This window comes from Camelus bactrianus, chromosome 31 (genome assembly GCF_048773025.1).
Source record: "Camelus bactrianus isolate YW-2024 breed Bactrian camel chromosome 31, ASM4877302v1, whole genome shotgun sequence".
NCBI classification, from domain to species: domain Eukaryota; kingdom Metazoa; phylum Chordata; class Mammalia; order Artiodactyla; family Camelidae; genus Camelus; species Camelus bactrianus.
The window spans coordinates 2,091,266-2,112,245 of NC_133569.1; positions in this window are offsets into that span (position 1 = coordinate 2,091,266).

Consider the following 20,980-nt stretch of genomic DNA (forward strand, 5'->3'; position numbering starts at 1 on the left):
GTGAACGAACGTCTCTCCACATGCTCAGTTCGGAGATATAAGTGTGTGTGAAAGCCGTCTTTCACCTAGCTTGTTGGGAACACAAAGTTTCTTTTCAGTTGCAATCTCCACTCCATACATATATATGGGGAGGTACTAGCTCCAACTCGGTTTTACAGTGAAAACTGCAGGAACTTCAAACCGGCACTAGGAAACAGACTGAGAAAACAGAGTACATGCTTCTCCTGCAACCAGTTACCTTGGTGCTAGATGAACGAACGTCTCTCCACATGCTCAGGTCTGAGAGATAAGTGTGAGTGAAAACCGTCCTTCACCTAGCTTGTTTGGAACACAATGTTTATTTTACGTTGCAAACCCCACTCCATACATATATATGGGGAGGTAAAAGCTCGAACACGTTTTTACAGTGAAAACTGTAGGAAATTCGATCCGACACTAGGAAACAGATTGAGAAACCAGAGTAAAAGTTTCTCCTTCAACCCGCTCAATTGGAGCTAGATGAACGAACGTCTCTCGACATGATCAGTTCTGTGAGACAAGTGTGTGTGAAAGCCGTCCTTCAACTAGCTTGTTGGGAACACAATGTTTATTTTCAGTTGAAACTCCAATCCATACATATATAGGGGGAGGTTCTAGCTCCAACTCGGTTTTACAGTGAAAACTGCAGGAACTTCAAACCGGCATTAGGAAACACACTGTGAACCCAGAGTAAAATTTTTCCTACATCCCGTTCCCTTGTTGCTAGATGAACGAAAGTCTCTACACATGCTCAGTTCTGAGAGATAAGTGGGTGTGAAAGCCGTCCTTCTCCTAGCTTGATTGGAACACAAAGTATCTTTTGAGTGGCAAACTCCACTCCATATATATATATGGGGAAGTAGTAGCTCCATTTCGGTTTTACAGTGAAAAATGCAGGAAATTCATACCGGCTCTAGAAACCTGATGAGAAAACAGAGAAAAAGTTTCTCCTGCAACCCTTTCCCTTTGTGCTACATGAACGAACGTCTCTCCACATGCTCAGTACTGAGAGATATGTGTGTGTGAAAGCCGTCCTTCACCTAGATTTTTGGGAACACAAAGTTTCTTTACAGTTGCAAATTCCACTCCATACATATATATGGGGAGGTAATAGCTCCAACTCGGTTTACAGTGAAAACTGCAGGAACTGCAAAATGGCACTAGGAAACAGACTTAGAAACCAGAGTAAAATTTTCTCCTGCATCCCGTTCCCTTGGTGCTAGATGAAAGAACGTCTCTCCACATGCTCAGTTCTGAGAGATAACTGTGTGTGAAAGCCGTCCTTATCCTAGCTTGTTGGGAACACAAAGTTTATTTTCAGTTGCAATCTCCACTCCATACATATATATGGGGAGGTACTAGCTCCAACTCTGTTTTACAGTGAAAACTGCAGGAACTTCAATCCGGCACTAGGAAACAGACTGAGAAACCTGAGTAAAAGTTTCTCCTGCAACCCGTTCCCTTGGTGCTAAATGAACGAACGTCTCTCCACATGCTCATTTCTGAGAGATAAGTGTGTGTGAAAGCCGTCCTTCACCTAGCTTGTTGGGAACACAAAGTTTATTATAAGTTGCAAAATCCACTCCATACATATATATGGGGAAGTACAAGCTCCAACTCGGATTTACAGTGAAAACTGCAGGAACTACAAACAGGCACTAGGAAACAGACTGAGATACCAGAGTAAAAGTTTCTCCTGCAACCCGTTCCCTTGGTGCTAGATGAAAGAACTTCTCTCCACATGCTCAGTTCTGAGAGATAAATGGGTTTGAAAGCCGTCCTTCACCTAGCTTGTTGGGAACACAAAGTTTCTTTTCAGTTGCAAACTCCACTCCATACATATATATGAGGAGGTACTAACTACAAATCTGTTTTACAGTGAAAACGGCAGGAACATCAAACCGGAACTAGGAAACAATCTCAGAAACCAGAGTAAAAATTTCTCCTGCCACCCTTTAACTTGGTGCTAGATGAACGAACGTCTGTCCACATGCTCAGTTCTGAGAGATAAGTGTGTGTGAAGCCATACTTCACCTAGATTTTTGGGAACACAAAGTTTCTTTACAGGAGTAAATTACACTCCATACATATATATGGGGCGGTACCAGCTCCAACACGATATACAGTGAAAACTGCAGGAAATTACAACCGGCACTAAAAAACAGTCTGAGAAAACAGAGTAATAGTTTCTCCTGCAACCCGTTCCCTTGGTGCTAGATGAACGAACGTCTCTCCACATGCTCAGTTCTGATAGATAAGTGTGTGTGAAAGCCGTCCTTCACCTAGCTTGATGGAACACAATTTTTATTTTACAATGCATACCCCACTCCATACATATATATGGGGAGGTAAAAGCTCGAAATCGTTTTTACAGTGAAAACTTCAGGAAATTCGATCCGGCAATAGGAAACAGATTGAGAAATCAGAGTAAAAGTTTCTCCTGCAACCCGTTCCCATTGTGCTAGATGAATGAACGTCTCTTCACATGCTTAGTTCTGAGAGATAAGTGTGTGTGAAAGCCGTCCTTCAACTAGCTTGTTGGGAACACAAAGTATCTTTTCAGTGTCAAAATCCACTCCATATATATATAATGGGAAGTAATAGCTCCAACTCGATTTTACAGTGAAAACTGCAGGAAAATCATACTGGCACTAGGAAACAGACCGAGAAAACAGAGTACATGTTTCTCCTGCAACCCGTTTCCTTGGTGCTAGATGAACGAACGTCTCTCCACATGCTCAGTTCTGAGAAATAAGTGTGAGTGAAAGCCGTCCTTCAACTAGCTTGTTGGGAACACAAAGTATCTTTTCAGTGGCAAACTCCACTCCATATATATATATGGGGAAGTAGTAGCTCCATTTCGGTTTTACAGAGAAAAATGCAGGAAATTCATACCGGCTCTAGAAACCTGACTGAGAAACCAGAGAAAAAGTTTCTCCTGCAACCCTTTCCATTTGTGCTACATGAACGAACGTCTATCCACATGCTCAGTTCTGAGAGATAAATGTGTGTGAAAGTCGTCCTTCACCTAGATTTTTGGGAACACAAAGTTTCTTTACAGTTGCAAACTCCACTCCATACATATATATGGGGAGGTACTAGCTCCAACTCGGTTTACAGTGAAAACTGCAGGAACTGCAAACCCGCACTAGGAAAGAGACTTAGAAACCAGAGTAAAATTTTCCCCTGCAACCCGTTCCCTTGGTGCTAGATGAAAGAACGTCTCTCCACATGCTCAGTTCTGAGAGATAAGTATGTGTGAAAGCCGTCCTTCACATAGCTTGTTGGGAACACAAAGTTTCTTTTCAGGAGCAAATTACACTCCATACATATATATGGGGAGGTACTAGCTCCAACTCGGTTTTACAGTGACAACTGCAGGAAATTCCAACCGGCACTAAGAAACAGTCTGAGAAAACAGAGTAATACTTTCTCCTGCAACCTGTTCCCTTGGTGCTAGATGAACGAACGTCTCTCCACATGCTCAGTTCTGAGAGATAAGTGTGTGTGAAAGCCGTCCTTCACCTAGCTTGTTGGGAACACAAAGTATCTTAACAGTGGCAAACACCACTCGAATTATATAAAATTGGAAGTAATAGTTCCAACCCGGTGTTACTGAGAAAACTGCAGGAAATTTATAACGGCACTAGGAAACAGACTGAAAAACCAGAGTAAAACTTTCTCCTGCAACCCGTTCCCTTGGTGCTAGATGAACGAACGTCTCTCCACATGCTCAGTTCTGAGAGATAAGTGTGTGTGAAAGCCGTCCTTCACCTAGCTTGTTGGGAACACAAAGTTTATTTTAAGTTGCAAAATCCACTCCATACATATATATGGGGAAGTACAAGCTCCAACTCGGATTTACAGTGAAAACTGCAGGAACTACAAACAGGCACTAGGAAACAGACTGAGATACCAGAGTAAAAGTTTCTCCTGCAACCCGTTCCCTTGGTGCTAGATGAAAGAACTTCTCTCCACATGCTCAGTTCTGAGAGATAAATGTGTTTGAAAGCCGTCCTTCACATAGCTTGTTGGGAACACAAAGTTTCTTTTCAGTTGCAAACTCCGCTCCATACATATATATGGGGAGGTACTAACTACAAATCTGTTTTACAGTGAAAACGGCAGGAACATCAAACCGGAACTAGGAAACAATCTGAGAAACCAGAGTAAAAATTTCTCCTGCCACCCTTTCACTTGGTGCTAGATGAACGAACGTCTGTCCACATGCTCAGTTCTGAGAGATAAGTGTGTGTGAAGCCATACTTCACCTAGATTTTTGGGAACACAAGGATTCTTTTCAGTTGCAAACTCCACTCCATACATATATATGGGGAGGTGTAAACTCAAACTCGATTTTACAGTGAAAACTGAAGGAACTTCAAACTGGCACTAGGAAACAAACTGAGAATCCAGAGTAAAAGTTTCCCCTGATACCGGTTCCCTTGGTGGAAGGTGAACGAACGTCTCTCCACATGCTCAGTTCAGAGATATAAGTGTGTGTGAAAGCCGTCTTTCACCTAGCTTGTTGGGAACACAAAGTTTCTTTTCAGTTGCAATCTCCACTCCATACATATATATGGGGAGGTACTAGCTCCAACTCGGTTTTACAGTGAAAACTGCAGGAACTTCAAACCGGCACTAGGAAACAGACTGAGAAAACAGAGTACATGCTTCTCCTGCAACCAGTTACCTTGGTGCTAGATGAACGAACGTCTCTCCACATGCTCAGGTCTGAGAGATAAGTGTGAGTGAAAACCGTCCTTCACCTAGCTTGTTTGGAACACAATGTTTATTTTACGTTGCAAACCCCACTCCATACATATATATGGGGAGGTAAAAGCTCGAACACGTTTTTACAGTGAAAACTGTAGGAAATTCGATCCGACACTAGGAAACAGATTGAGAAACCAGAGTAAAAGTTTCTCCTTCAACCCGCTCAATTGGAGCTAGATGAACGAACGTCTCTCGACATGATCAGTTCTGTGAGACAAGTGTGTGTGAAAGCCGTCCTTCAACTAGCTTGTTGGGAACACAATGTTTATTTTCAGTTGCAAACTCCAATCCATACATATATAGGGGGAGGTTCTAGCTCCAACTCGGTTTTACAGTGAAAACTGCAGGAACTTCAAACCGGCATTAGGAAACACACTGTGAACCCAGAGTAAAATTTTTCCTGCATCCCGTTCCCTTGTTGCTAGATGAACGAAAGTCTCTACACATGCTCAGTTCTGAGAGATAAGTGGGTGTGAAAGCCGTCCTTCTCCTAGCTTGATTGGAACACAAAGTATCTTTTGAGTGGCAAACTCCACTCCATATATATATATGGGGAAGTAGTAGCTCCATCTCGGTTTTACAGTGAAAAATGCAGGAAATTCATACCGGCTCTAGAAACCTGATGAGAAAACAGAGAAAAAGTTTCTCCTGCAACCCTTTCCCTTTGTGCTACATGAACGAACGTCTCTCCACATGCTCAGTTCTGAGAGATAACTGTGTGTGAAAGCCGTCCTTATCCTAGCTTGTTGGGAACACAAAGTTTATTTTCAGTTGCAATCTCCACTCCATACATATATATGGGGAGGTACTAGCTCCAACTCTGTTTTACAGTGAAAACTGCAGGAACTTCAATCCGGCACTAGGAAACAGACTGAGAAACCTGAGTAAAAGTTTCTCCTGCAACCCGTTCCCTTGGTGCTAAATGAACGAACGTCTCTCCACATGCTCATTTCTGAGAGATAAGTGTGTGTGAAAGCCGTCCTTCACCTAGCTTGTTGGGAACACAAAGTTTATTATAAGTTGCAAAATCCACTCCATACATATATATGGGGAAGTACAAGCTCCAACTCGGATTTACAGTGAAAACTGCAGGAACTACAAACAGGCACTAGGAAACAGACTGAGATACCAGAGTAAAAGTTTCTCCTGCAACCCGTTCCCTTGGTGCTAGATGAAAGAACTTCTCTCCACATGCTCAGTTCTGAGAGATAAATGGGTTTGAAAGCCGTCCTTCACCTAGCTTGTTGGGAACACAAAGTTTCTTTTCAGTTGCAAACTCCACTCCATACATATATATGAGGAGGTACTAACTACAAATCTGTTTTACAGTGAAAACGGCAGGAACATCAAACCGGAACTAGGAAACAATCTCAGAAACCAGAGTAAAAATTTCTCCTGCCACCCTTTAACTTGGTGCTAGATGAACGAACGTCTGTCCACATGCTCAGTTCTGAGAGATAAGTGTGTGTGAAGCCATACTTCACCTAGATTTTTGGGAACACAAAGTTTCTTTACAGGAGTAAATTACACTCCATACATATATATGGGGCGGTACCAGCTCCAACACGATATACAGTGAAAACTGCAGGAAATTACAACCGGCACTAAAAAACAGTCTGAGAAAACAGAGTAATAGTTTCTCCTGCAACCCGTTCCCTTGGTGCTAGATGAACGAACGTCTCTCCACATGCTCAGTTCTGATAGATAAGTGTGTGTGAAAGCCGTCCTTCACCTAGCTTGATGGAACACAATGTTTATTTTACAATGCATACCCCACTCCATACATATATATGGGGAGGTAAAAGCTCGAAATCGTTTTTACAGTGAAAACTTCAGGAAATTCGATCCGGCAATAGGAAACAGATTGAGAAATCAGAGTAAAAGTTTCTCCTGCAACCCGTTCCCATTGTGCTAGATGAATGAACGTCTCTTCACATGCTTAGTTCTGAGAGATAAGTGTGTGTGAAAGCCGTCCTTCAACTAGCTTGTTGGGAACACAAAGTATCTTTTCAGTGTCAAAATCCACTCCATATATATATAATGGGAAGTAATAGCTCCAACTCGATTTTACAGTGAAAACTGCAGGAAAATCATACTGGCACTAGGAAACAGACCGAGAAAACAGAGTACATGTTTCTCCTGCAACCCGTTTCCTTGGTGCTAGATGAACGAACGTCTCTCCACATGCTCAGTTCTGAGAAATAAGTGTGAGTGAAAGCCGTCCTTCAACTAGCTTGTTGGGAACACAAAGTATCTTTTCAGTGGCAAACTCCACTCCATATATATATATGGGGAAGTAGTAGCTCCATTTCGGTTTTACAGAGAAAAATGCAGGAAATTCATACCGGCTCTAGAAACCTGACTGAGAAACCAGAGAAAAAGTTTCTCCTGCAACCCTTTCCATTTGTGCTACATGAACGAACGTCTATCCACATGCTCAGTTCTGAGAGATAAATGTGTGTGAAAGTCGTCCTTCACCTAGATTTTTGGGAACACAAAGTTTCTTTACAGTTGCAAACTCCACTCCATACATATATATGGGGAGGTACTAGCTCCAACTCGGTTTACAGTGAAAACTGCAGGAACTGCAAACCCGCACTAGGAAAGAGACTTAGAAACCAGAGTAAAATTTTCCCCTGCAACCCGTTCCCTTGGTGCTAGATGAAAGAACGTCTCTCCACATGCTCAGTTCTGAGAGATAAGTATGTGTGAAAGCCGTCCTTCACATAGCTTGTTGGGAACACAAAGTTTCTTTTCAGGAGCAAATTACACTCCATACATATATATGGGGAAGTACAAGCTCCAACTCGGATTTACAGTGAAAACTGCAGGAACTACAAACAGGCACTAGGAAACAGACTGAGATACCAGAGTAAAAGTTTCTCCTGCAACCCGTTCCCTTGGTGCTAGATGAAAGAACTTCTCTCCACATGCTCAGTTCTGAGAGATAAATGTGTTTGAAAGCCGTCCTTCACATAGCTTGTTGGGAACACAAAGTTTCTTTTCAGTTGCAAACTCCGCTCCATACATATATATGGGGAGGTACTAACTACAAATCTGTTTTACAGTGAAAACGGCAGGAACATCAAACCGGAACTAGGAAACAATCTGAGAAACCAGAGTAAAAATTTCTCCTGCCACCCTTTCACTTGGTGCTAGATGAACGAACGTCTGTCCACATGCTCAGTTCTGAGAGATAAGTGTGTGTGAAGCCATACTTCACCTAGATTTTTGGGAACACAAGGATTCTTTTCAGTTGCAAACTCCACTCCATACATATATATGGGGAGGTATAAACTCAAACTCGATTTTACAGTGAAAACTGAAGGAACTTCAAACTGGCACTAGGAAACAAACTGAGAATCCAGAGTAAAAGTTTCCCCTGATACCGGTTCCCTTGGTGGAAGGTGAACGAACGTCTCTCCACATGCTCAGTTCAGAGATATAAGTGTGTGTGAAAGCCGTCTTTCACCAAGCTTGTTGGGAACACAAAGTTTCTTTTCAGGAGTAAATTACACTCCATACATATATATGGGTAGGTACTAGCTCCAACTCGATTTTACAGTGAAAACTGCAGAAAATTACAACCGGCATTAAAAAAAAGTCTGAGAAAACAGAGTAATAGTTTCTCCTGCAACCCGTTCCCTTGGTGCTAGATGAACGAACGTCTCTCCACATGCTCAGTTCTGAGAGATAAGTGTGTGTGAAAGCCGTCCTTCACATAGCTTGATGGAACACAATGTTTATTTTACGTTGCATACCCCACTCCATACATATATATGGGGAGATAAAAGCTCGAACTCGTTTTTACTGTGAAAACTACAGGAAATTCTATCCGGCAATAGGAAACAGACTGAGAAACCAGAGTAAAAGTTTCACCTGCAACCCGTTCCCTTGGTGCTAGATGAACGAACGTCTCTCCACATGCTCAGGTCTGAGAGATAAGTGTGTGTGAAAGACGTCCTTCACCTAGCTTGCTGGGAACACAAAGTTTCTTTTCAGTTGCCAACTCCACTCCATACATATATATGGGGAGGTACTAGCTCCAACACGGTTTTACAGTGAAATTTGCAGGAACTTCAAACCGGCACTAGGAAACAGACTGAGAAACCAGAGTATAAGTTTCTCCTGCAACCCGTTCCCATTGTGCTAGATGAACGAACGTCTCTTCACATGCTTAGTTCTGAGAGATAAATGTGTGTGAAAGCCGTCCTTCACCTAGCTTGTTGGGAACACAAAGAATCTTTTCAGTGTCAAACTCCACTCCATATGTATATAAAGGGAAGTAATAGCTCCAACTCGATTTTACACTGAAAACTGCAGGAAAATCATACTGGCACTAGAAACAGACTGAGAAAACAGTGTACGTGTTTCTCCTGCAACCCGTTACCTTGGTGCTAGATGAACGAACGTCTCTCCACATGCTCAGTTCTGAGAGATGAGTGTGAGTGATAGCCTTCCTTCACCTAGCTTGTTTGGAACACAATTTTTTTTTTACGTTGCAAACCCCACTCCATACATATATATGGGGAGGTAAAAGCTAGAACTCGTTTTTACAGTGAAAACTGTAGGAAATTCGATCCAAATCTAGGAAACAGACTGAGAAACCAGAGTAAAAGTTTCTCCTGCAACCCGCTCACTTGGAGCTAGATGAACGAACGTCTCTCCACATGATCAGTTCTGAGAGATAATTGTGTGTGAAAGCCGTCCTTCAACTAGCTTGTTGGGAACACAAAGTTTCTTTTCAGTTCCAAACTCCACTTCATACATATATATGGGGAGGTCCTAACTACAAATCTGTTTTACAGTGAAAACGGCAGGAACATCAAACCGGAACTAGGAAACAATCTAAGAAACCAGAGTAAAAATTTCTCCTGCCACACTTTCACTTGGTGCTAGATGAACGAACGTCTGTCCACATGCTCAGTTCTGAGAGATAAGTGTGTGTGAAGCCATACTTCACCTAGAATTTTGGGAACACAAAGTTTCTTTAGAGTTGCAAACTCCAATCCATACATATATATGGGGAGGTACTAGCTCCAACTCGGTTTTAGAGTGAAAACTGCAGGAAATGCAAACCGGCACTAGGAAACAGACTTTGAAACCAGAGTAAAAGTTTTTCCTGCAACCCGTTCCCTTGGTGCTAGATGAACGAAAGTCTCTCCACATGCTCAGTTCTGAGAGATAATTGTGTGTGAAAGCCTTCCTTCACCTAGCTTATTGGGAACACAAAGTTTCTTTTCAGGAGTAAATTACACTCCATACATATATATGGGGAGGTACTAGCTCCAACTCGATTTTACAGTGAAAACTGCAGGAAATTACAACCGGCACTAAAAAAAAGTCTGAGAAACAGAGTAATAGTTTCTCCTGCAACCCGTTCCCTTGGTTCTAGATGAACGAACGTCTCTCCACATGCTCAGTTCTGAGAGATAAATGTGAGTGAAAGCCGTCCTTCACCTAGCTTGTTTGGAACACAATGTTTATTTTACGTTGCAAACCCCACTCCATACATATATATGCGGAGGTAAAAGCTCGAACTCGTTTTTACAGTGAAAACTGTAGGAAATTCTATCCGAAACTAGGAAACAGACTGAGAAACCAGAGTAAAAGTTTCTCCTGCAACCCGCTCACTTGGAGCTCGATGAACGAACGTCTCTCCACATGATCAGTTCTGAGAGATAAGTGTGTGTGAAAGCCGTCCTTCAACTAGCTTTTTGGGAACACAATGTTTATTTTCAGTTGCAAACTCCAATCCATACATATATAGGGGGAGGTTCTAGCTCCAACTCGGTTTTACAGTGAAAACTGCAGGAACTTCAAACCGGCATTAGGAAACACACTCTGAACCCAGAGTAAAATTTTTCCTGCAACCCGTTCCCTTGTTGCTAGATGAACGAAAGTCTCTACACATGCTCAGTTCTGAGAGATAAGTGGGTGTGAAAGCCGTCCTTATCCTAGCTTGATGGGAACACAAAGTATCTTTTGAGTGGCAAACTCCACTCCATATATATATATGGGGAAGTAGTAGCTCCATCTCGGTTTTACAGTGAAAAATGCAGGAAATTCATACCGGCTCTAGAAACCTGACTGAGAAACCAGAGAAAAAGTTTCCCTGCAACCCTTTCCATTTGTGCTAGATGAACGAACGTCTATCCACATGCTCAGTTCTGAGAGATAAATGTGTGTGAAAGCCGTCCTTCACCTAGATTTTTGGGAACACAAAGTTTCTTTACAGTTGCAAACTCCACTCCATACATATATATGGGGAGGTACTAGCTCCAATTCGGTTTTAGAGTGAAAACTGCAGGAACTGCAAACCGGCACTAGGAAACAGACTTAGAAACCAGAGTAAAAGTTTTTCCTGCAACCCGTTCCCTTAGTGCTAGATGAACGAAAGTCTCTCCACATGCTCAGTTCTGAGAGATAAGTGTGTGTGAAAGCCGTCCTTCACCTAGCTTGATGGGAACACAAAGTTTCTTTTCAGTTGCAAACTCCACTCCATACATATATATGGGGAGGTACTAGCTCCAACACGGTTTTACAGTGAAATCTGCAGGAACTTCAAACCGGCACTAGGAAACAGACTGAGAAACCAGAGTAATTGTTTCTCCTGCAACCCGTTCCCATTGTGCTAGATGAACGAACGTCTCTTCACATGCTTAGTTCTGAGAGATAAGTGTGTGTGAAAGCCGTCCTTCAAATAGCTTGTTGGGAACACAAAGTATCTTTTCAGTGTCAAACTCCACTCCATATATATATAATGGGAAGTAATAGCTCCAACTCGATTTTACAGTGAAAACTGCAGGAAAATCATACTGGCACTAGGAAACAGACTGAGAAAACAGAGTACATGTTTATCCTGCAACCCGTTACCTTAGTGCTAGATGAACGAACGTCTCTCCACCTGCTCAGTTCTGAGAGATAAGTGTGAGTGAAAGCCGTCCTTCACCTAGCTTGTTTGGAACACAATGTTTATTTTACGTTGCAAACCCCACTCCATACATATATATGGGGAGGTAAAAGCTCGAACTCGTTTTTACAGTGAAAACTGTAGGAAATTCGATCTGAAACTAGGAAACACACTCTGAACCCAGAGTAAAATTTTTCCTGCAACCCGTTCCCTTTTTGCTAGATGAACGAAAGTCTCTACACATGCTCAGTTCTGAGAGATAAGTGGGTGTGAAAGCCGTCCTTATCCTAGCTTGATGGGAACACAAATTATCTTTTGAGTGGCAAACTCCACTCCATATATTTATATGGGGAAGTAGTAGCTCCATCTCGGTTTTACAGTGAAAAATGCAGGAAATTCATACCGGCTCTAGAAACCTGACTGAGAAACCAGAGAAAAAGTTTCTCCTGCAAACTTTTCCATTTGTGCTAGATGAACGAAAGTCTATCCACATGCTCAGTTCTGAGAGATAAGTGTGTGTGAAAGCCGTCCTTCAACTAGCTTGTTGGGAACACAAAGTATCTTTACAGTGGCAAACACCACTCGAATTATATATAATGGGAAGTAATAGTTCCAACCCGGTTTTACTGAGAAAACTGCAGGAAATTCATAACGGCACTAGGAAACAGACTTAGATACCAGAGTAAAACTTTCTCCTGCAACCCGTTCCGTTGGTGCTAGATGAACGAACGTCTCTCCACATGCTCAGTTCTGAGAGATAAGTGTGTGTGAAAGCCGTCCTTCACCTAGCTTGTTGGGAACACAAAGTTTATTTTAAGTTGCAACTCCACTCCATACTTATATATGGGGAAGTACAAGAACCAACTCGGATTTACAGTGAAAACTGCAGGAACTACAAACAGGCACTAGGAAACAGACTGAGATACCAGAGTAAAAGTTTCTCCTGCAACCCTTTCCCTTGGTGCTAGATGAAAGAACTTCTCTCCACATGCTCAGTTCTGAGAGATAAATGTGTTTGAAAGCCGTCCTTCACCTAGCTTGTTGGGAACACAAAGTTTCTTTTCAGTTGCAAACTCCAATCCATACATATATATGGGGAGGTACTAACTACAAATCTGTTTTACAGTGAAAACGGCAGGAACATCAAACCGGAAGTAGGAAACAATCTCAGAAACCAGAGTAAAAATTTCTCCTGCCACCCTTTCACTTGGTGCTAGATGAACGAACATTGTCCACATGCTCATTTCTGAGAGATAAGTGTGTGTGAAGCCATACTTCACCAAGATTTTTGGAACACAAAGTTTCTTTACAGTTGCAAACTCCACTCCATACATATATATGGGGAGGTACTAGCTCCAACTCGGTTTTAGAGTGAAAACTGCAGGAACTGCAAACCGGCACAAGGAAACAGACTTAGAAACCAGAGTAAAAGTTTTTCCTGCAACCCGTTCCCTTGGTGCTAGATGAACGAAAGTCACTCCACATGCTCAGTTCTGAGAGATAATTGTGTGTGAAAGCCGTCCTTCACCTAGATTTTTGGGAACACAAAGTTTCTTTTCAGGAGCAAATTACACTCCATATATATACATGGGGAGGTACTAGCTCCAACTCGATTTTACAGTGAAAACTGCAGGAAATTACAACCGGCACTAAAAAACAGTCTGAGAAAACAGAGCAATAGTTTCTCCTGCAACCCGTTCCCTTGGTGCTAGATGAACGTATTTCTCTCCACATGCTCAGTTCTGAGAGATAAGTGTGTGTGAAAGCCGTCCTTCACCTAGCTTGATGGAACACAATGATTATTTTACGTTGCATACACCACTCCATACATATATATGGGGAAGTAAAAGCTCGAACTCGTTTTTACAGTGAAAATTGCAGGAAATTCGATCCGGCAATAGGAAAAAGACTGAGAAACCAGAGTAAAAGTTTCCCCTGCAACCCGTTCCCTTGGTGCTTGATGAACGAACGTCTCTCCACATGCTCAGTTCTGAGAGATAGGTGTGTGTGAAAGCCGTCCTTCACCTAGCTTGCTGGGAACACAAAGTTTCTTTTCAGTTGCAAACTCCACTCCATACATATATATGAGGAGGTACTAGCTCCAACACGGTTTTACAGTGAAAACTGCAGGAACTTCAAACCGGCACTATAGAACACACTTTTAACCCAGAGTAAAAGTTTCTCCTGCAAACATTTCCCTTTGTGCTAGATGAACGAACGTCTCTCCACATGCTCAGTTCTGAGAGATAAGTGTGTGTGAAAGCCGTCCTTCACCTAGCTTGATGGGAACACAAATTGTCTTTTGAGTGGCAAACTCCACTCCATATATATATATGGGGAAGGAATAGCTCCAACTCGGTTTTACAGTGAAAACTGCAGGAAATTCATACCGGCTCTAGGAAACGGACTGAGAAACGAGAGAAATAGTTTCTCCTGCAACCCGTTCCCTTGGTGCTAGATGAACGAAGTCTATCCACATACACATTTCTGAGAGAAAATTTTGTGTGAAAGCCGTCCATCACCTAGCTTGTTGGGAACACAAAATTTCTTTTCAGGAGTAAATTACACTCCATACACATATATGGGTAGGTACTAGCTCCAACTCGATTTTACAGTGAAAACTGCAGGAAATTCCAACCGGCACTAAGAAAGAGTCTGAGAGACCTGAGTAAAAGTTTTCCCTGCAACCCGTTCCCTTGGTGCTAGATGAACGAACGTCTATCCACATGCTCAGTTCTGAGAGATAAGTGTGAGTGAAAGCCTTCTTTCACCTAGCTTGTTTGGAACACAATGTTTATTTTACGGTGCAAACCCAATCCATACATATATACGGGGAGGTAAAAGCTCGAACTCGTTTTTACAGTGAAAACTGTAGGAAATTCGATCCGACACTAGGAAACAGATTGAGAAACCAGAGTAAAAGTTTCTCCTGCAACCAGCTCACTTGGTGCTAGATGAACGAACGTCTCTCCACATGCTCAGTTCTGAGAGATAAGTGTGTGTGAAAGCCGTCCTTCAACTAGCTTGTTGGGAACACAACGTTTATTTTCAGTTGCAAACTCCAATCCATACATATATAGGGGGAGGTTCTAGCTCCAACTCGGTTTTACAGTGAAAACTGCAGGAATTTCAAACCAGCATTAGGAAACACACTGTGAACCCAGAGTAAAATTTTTCCTGCAACCCGTTCCCTTGTTGCTAGATGAACGAAAGTCTCTACACATGCTCAGTTCTGAGAGATAAGTGTGTGTGAAAGCCGTCCTTCTCCTAGCTTGATGGGAACACAAAGTATCTTTTGATTTGCAAACTCCACTCCATATATATATATGGGGAAGTAGTAGCTCCATCTCGGTTTTACAGTGAAAACTGTAGGATATTCAAACCGACACTAAGAAACAGACTGAGAAACCAGAGTAAATGTTTCTCATGCAACCCGTTCCCATTGTGCTACATGAAGGAAATTCTTTCCACATGCTTAGTTCTGAGTGATATGTGTGTGGGAAAGCCGTACTTCACCTGGTTTGTTGGGAACACAAAGTTTCTTTTCAGTGGCAAACAGTACTCCATACATATATAAGGGGAGGTACAAGCTCCAACTCGGTTTTACAGTGAAAACTGCAGGAAATTCAAACCGGCACTTGGAAACAGCCTGAGAAACCAGAGTAAAAGTTTCTCCTGCAACCCGCTCACTTGGTGCTAGATGAACGAACGTCTCTCCACATGCTCAGTTCTGAGAGATAAGTGTGAGTGAAAGCCGTCCTTCACCTAGCTTGTTTGGAACACAATGTTTATTTTACGTTGCAAACCCCACACCATACATATATATGGGAAGGTAAAAGCTCGAACTCGTTTTTACAGTGAAAACTGTAGGAAATTCGATCCGAAACTAGGAAACAGACTGAGAAACCAGAGTAAAAGTTTCTCCTGCAACCCGCTCACTTCGAGCTAGATGAACGAACGTCTCTCCACATGATAAGTTCTGAGAGATAAGTGTGTGTGAAAGCCGTCCTTCAACTAGCTTGTTGGGAACACAATGTTTATTTTCAGTTGCAAATTCCAATCCATACATATATAGGGGGAGGTTCTAGCTCCAACTCTGTTTTACAGTGAAAACTGCAGGAACTTCAAACCGGCATTAGGAAACACACTCTGAACCCAGAGTAAAATTTTTCCTGCAACCCGTTCCCTTGTTGCTAGATGAACGAAAGTCTCTACACATGCTCAGTTCTGAGAGATAAGTGTGTGTGAAAGCCGTACTTATCCTAGCTTGATGGGAACACAAAGTATCTTTTGAGTGGCAAACTCCACTCCATATATTTATATGGGGAAGTAGTAGCTCCATCTCGGTTTTACAGTGAAAAATGCAGGAAATTCATACCGGCTCTAGAAACCTGACTGAGAAACCAGAGAAAAAGTTTCTCCTGCAACCTTTTCCATTTGTGCTAGATGAACGAACGTCTATCCACATGCTCAGTTCTGAGAGATAAGTGTGTGTGAAAGCCGAACTTCACCTAGATTGTTGGGAAGACAAAGAATCTTTACAGTGGCAAACACCACTCGAATTATATATAATGGGAAGTAATAGTTCCAACCCGGTTTTACTGAGAAAACTGCAGGAAATTCATAACGGCACTAGGAAACAGACTGAGAAACCAGAGTAAAAGTTTTTCCTGCAAACCTTTCCCTTGGTGCTAGATGAACGAACGTCTCTCCACATGCTCAGTTCTGAGAGATAATTGTGTGTGAAAGCCGTCCTTCACCTAGATTGTTGAAAACACAAAGTTTCTTTTCAGGAGCAAATTACACTCAATACATATACATGGGTAGGTACTAGCTCCAACTCGATTTTACAGTGAAAACTGCAGGAAATTACAACCGGCACTGAAAAACAGTCTGAGAAAACAGAGTAACAGTTTCTCCTGCAACCCGTTCCCTTGGTGCTAGATGAACGTACGTCTCTCCACATGCTCAGTTCTGAGAGATATGTGTGTGTGAAAGCCCTCCTTCACCTAGCTTGATGGAACACAATGTTTATTTTACGTTGCATACCCCACTCCATACATATATATGGGGAGGTAAAAGCTCGAACTCGTTTTTACAGTGAAAACTGCAGGAAATTCGATCCGGCAATAGGAAACAGACTGAGAAACCAGAGTAAAAGTTTCCCCTGCAACCCGTTCCCTTGGTGCTAGATAAACGAACGTCTCTCCACATGCTCAGTTCTGAGAGATAGGTGTGTGTGAAAGCCGTCCTTCACCTAGCTTGCTGGGAACACAATGTTTATTTTCAGTTGCAAACTCCACTCCATACATATATATGGGGAGGTACTAGCTCCAACACGGTTTTACAGTGAAAACTGCAGGAATTACAAACAGGCACTAGGTAACAGACTGAGATACCAGAGTAAAAGTTTCTCCTGCAACCCGTTCCCTTGGTGCTAGATGAAAGAACTTCTCTCCACATGCTCAGTTCTGAGAGATAAATGTGTTTGAAAGCCGTCCTTCACCTAGCTTGTTGGGAACACAAAGTTTATTTTCAGTTGCAAACTCCACTCCATACATATATATGGGGAGGTACTAACTACAAATCTGTTTTACAGTGAAAACGGCAGGAACATCAAACCAGAACTAGGAAACAATCTCAGAAACCAGAGTAAAAATTTCTCCTGCCACCCTTTTACTTGGTGCTAGATGAACGAACGTCTGTCCACTAGCTCAGTTCTGAGAGATAAGTGTGTGTGAAGCCATACTTCACCTAGATTTTTGGGAACACAAAGTTTCTTTACAGTTGCAAACACCACTCCATACATATATATGTGGAGGTACTAGTTCCAACACGGTTTTACAGTGAAATCTGCAGGAACTTCAAACCGGCACTAGGAAACAGACCGAGATACCAGAGTAAAAGTTTCTCCTGCAACCCGTTCCCATTGTGCTAGATGAACGAACGTCTCTTCACATGCTTAGTTCTGAGAGATAAGTGTGTGTGAAAGCCGTCCTTCAACTAGCTTGTTGGGAACACAAAGTATCTTTTCAGTGTCAAACTCCACTCCATATATATATAATGGGAAGTAATAGCTCCAACTAGATTTTACAGTGAAAACTGCAGGAAAATCATACTGGCACTAGGAAACAGGCTGAGAAAACAGAGTACATGTTTCTCCTGCAACCCGTTACCTTGGTGCTAGATGAACGAACGTCTCTCCACATGCTCAGTTCTGAGAGATAAGTGTGAGTGAAAGCCGTCCTTCACCTAGCTTGTTTGGAACACAATGTTTATTTTACGTTGCAAACCCCACTCCATACATATATATGGGGAGGTAAAAGCTCGAACTCGTTTTTACAGTGAAAACTGTAGGAAATTCGATCCGAAACTAGGAAACAGACTGAGAAACCAGAGTAAAAGTTTCTCCTGCAACCCGCTCACTTGGAGCTAGATAAACGAACGTCTCTCCACATGATCAGTTCTGAGAGATAAGTGTGTGTGAAAGCCGTCCTTCAACTAGCTTGTTGGGAACACAATGTTAATTTTCAGTTGCAAACTCCAATCCATACATATATAGGGGGAGGTTCTAGCTCCAACTCGGTTTTACAGTGAAAACTGCAGGAACTTCAAACCGGCATTAGGAAACACACTCTGAACCCAGAGTAAAATTTTTCCTGCAACCCGTTCCCTTGTTGCTAGATGAACGAAAGTCTCTCCACATGCTCAGTTCTGAGAGATAAGTGGGTGTGAAAGCCGTCCTTCACCTAGCTTGCTGGGAACACAAAGTTTCTTTTCAGTTGCAAACTCCACTCCATACTTATATATGGGGAGGTACTAGTTCCAACACGGTTTTACAGTGAAATCTGCAGGAACTTCAAACCGGCACTAGGAAACAGACTGAGATACAAGAGTAAAAGTTTCACCTGCAACCCGTTCCCATTGTGCTAGATGAACGAACGTCTCTTCACATGCTTATTTCTGAGAGATATGTGTGTGTGAAAGCCGTCCTTCAACTAGCTTGTTGGGAACACAAAGTATCTTTTCAGTGTCAAACTCCACTCCATATATATATAATGGGAAGTAATAGCTCCAACTCGATTTTACAGTGAAAACTGCAGGAAAATCATACTGGCACTAGGAAACAGGCTGAGAAAACAGAGTACATGTTTCTCCTGCAACCCGTTACCTTGGTGCTAGATGAACGAACGTCTCTCCACATGCTCAGTTCTGAGAGATAAGTGTGAGTGAAAGCCGTCCTTCACCTAGCTTGTTTGGAACACAATGTTTATTTTACCTTGCAAACCCCACTCCATACATATATATGGGGAGGTAAATGCTCGAACTCGTTTTTACAGTAAAAAATTTAGGAAATTCGATCCGAAACTAGGAAACAGACTGAGAAACCAGAGTAAAAGTTTCTCCTGCAACCCGCTCACTTGGAGCTAGATAAACGAACGTCTCTCCACATGATCAGTTCTGAGAGATAAGTGTGTGTGAAAGCCGTCCTTCAACTAGCTTGTTGGGAACACAATGTTTATTTTCAGTTGCAAACTCCAATCCATACATATATAGGGGGAGGTTCTAGCTCCAACTCGGTTTTACAGTGAAAACTGCAGGAACTTCAAACCGGCATTAGGAAACACACTCTGAACCCAGAGTAAAATTTTTCCTGCAACCCGTTCCCTTGTTGCTAGATGAACGAAAGCCTCTCCACATGCTCAGTTCTGAGAGATTAGTGTGTGTGAAAACCGTCCTTCACCATGCTTGATGGGAACACATAGTTTTTTTCAGTTGCAAACCCCACTCCATACATATATATGGTGAGGTACTAGCTCCAACTCGGTTTTACAGTGAAAACTTCAGGAACTGCAAACCGGCACTAGGAAACAGTCTGAGAAATCAGATTCAGAGTTTCTCCTGCAAATCTTTCCCTTGGTGCTAGATGAACGAACGTCTCTCCACATGCTCAGTTCTGAGAGATAAGTGTGTGTGAAAGCCGTCCTTCACCCAGCTTGTGGGAACACAAAGTTTCTTTTCAGTTGCAAACTACACTCCATACATATATATGGGGAGCTACTAGCTCCAACACGGTTTTACAGTGAAAACTGCAGGAAATTCTATCCGGAACTAGGAAACAGAATGAGAAACCAGAGCAAAAGTTTCTCGTGCAACCCGTTCCCTTTGAGCTAGATGAACGAACTTCTCTCCACATGCACAGTTCTGAGAGATATGTGTGTGTGAAACCCGCCCTTCATATAGCTTGTTGGGAACAAAATGTTTATTTTCGGTTGCAAACTCCAATCCATACTTATATAAGGGGAGATTCTAGCTCCAACTCGGTTTTACAGTGAAAACTGCAGGAACTTCAAACCGGCACTATAGAACACACTGTTAACCCAGAGTAAAAGTTTCTCCTGCAAACATTTCCCTTTGTGCTAGATGAACGAACGTCTCTCCACATGCTCAGTTCTGAGAGATAATTGTGTGTGAAAGCCGTCCTTCACCTAGCTTGATGGGAACACAAATTATCTTTTGAGTGGCAAACTCCACTCCATATATATATATGGGGAAGGAATAGCTCCAACTCGGTTTTACAGTGAAAACTGCAGGAAATTCATACCGGCTCTAGGAAACGGGCTGAGAAACGAGAGAAATAGTTTCTCCTGCAACCCGTTCCCTTGGTGCCAAATGAACGAAGTCTATCCACATACTCAGTTCTGAGAGAAAATTTTGTGTGAAAGCCGGCCATCACCTAGCTTGTTGGGAACACAAAATTTCTTTTCAGGAGTAAATTACACTCCATACACATATATGGGTAGGTACAAGCTCCAACTCGATTTTACAGTGAAAACTGCAGGAAATTCCAACCGGCACTAAGAAACAGTCTGAGAAAACTGAGTAAAAGTTTCTCCTGCAACCCGTTCCCTTGGTGCTAGATGAACGAACGTCTATCCACATGCTCAGTTCTGAGAGATAAGTGTGAGTGAAAGCCGTCTTTCACCTAGATTGTTTGGAACACAATGTTTATTTTACGGTGCAAACCCCACTCCATACATATATACGGGGAGGTAAAAGCTCGAACTCGTTTTTACAGTGAAAACTGTAGGAAATTCGATCCGACACTAGGAAACAGATTGAGAAACCAGAGTAAAATTTTCTCCTGCAACCCGTTCCCTTGGTGCTAGATGAACGAACGTCTCTCCACATGCTCAGTTCTGAGAGATAAGTGTGTGTGAAAGCCGTCCTTCACTTAGCTTGCTGGGAACACAAAGTTTCTTTTCAGTTGCA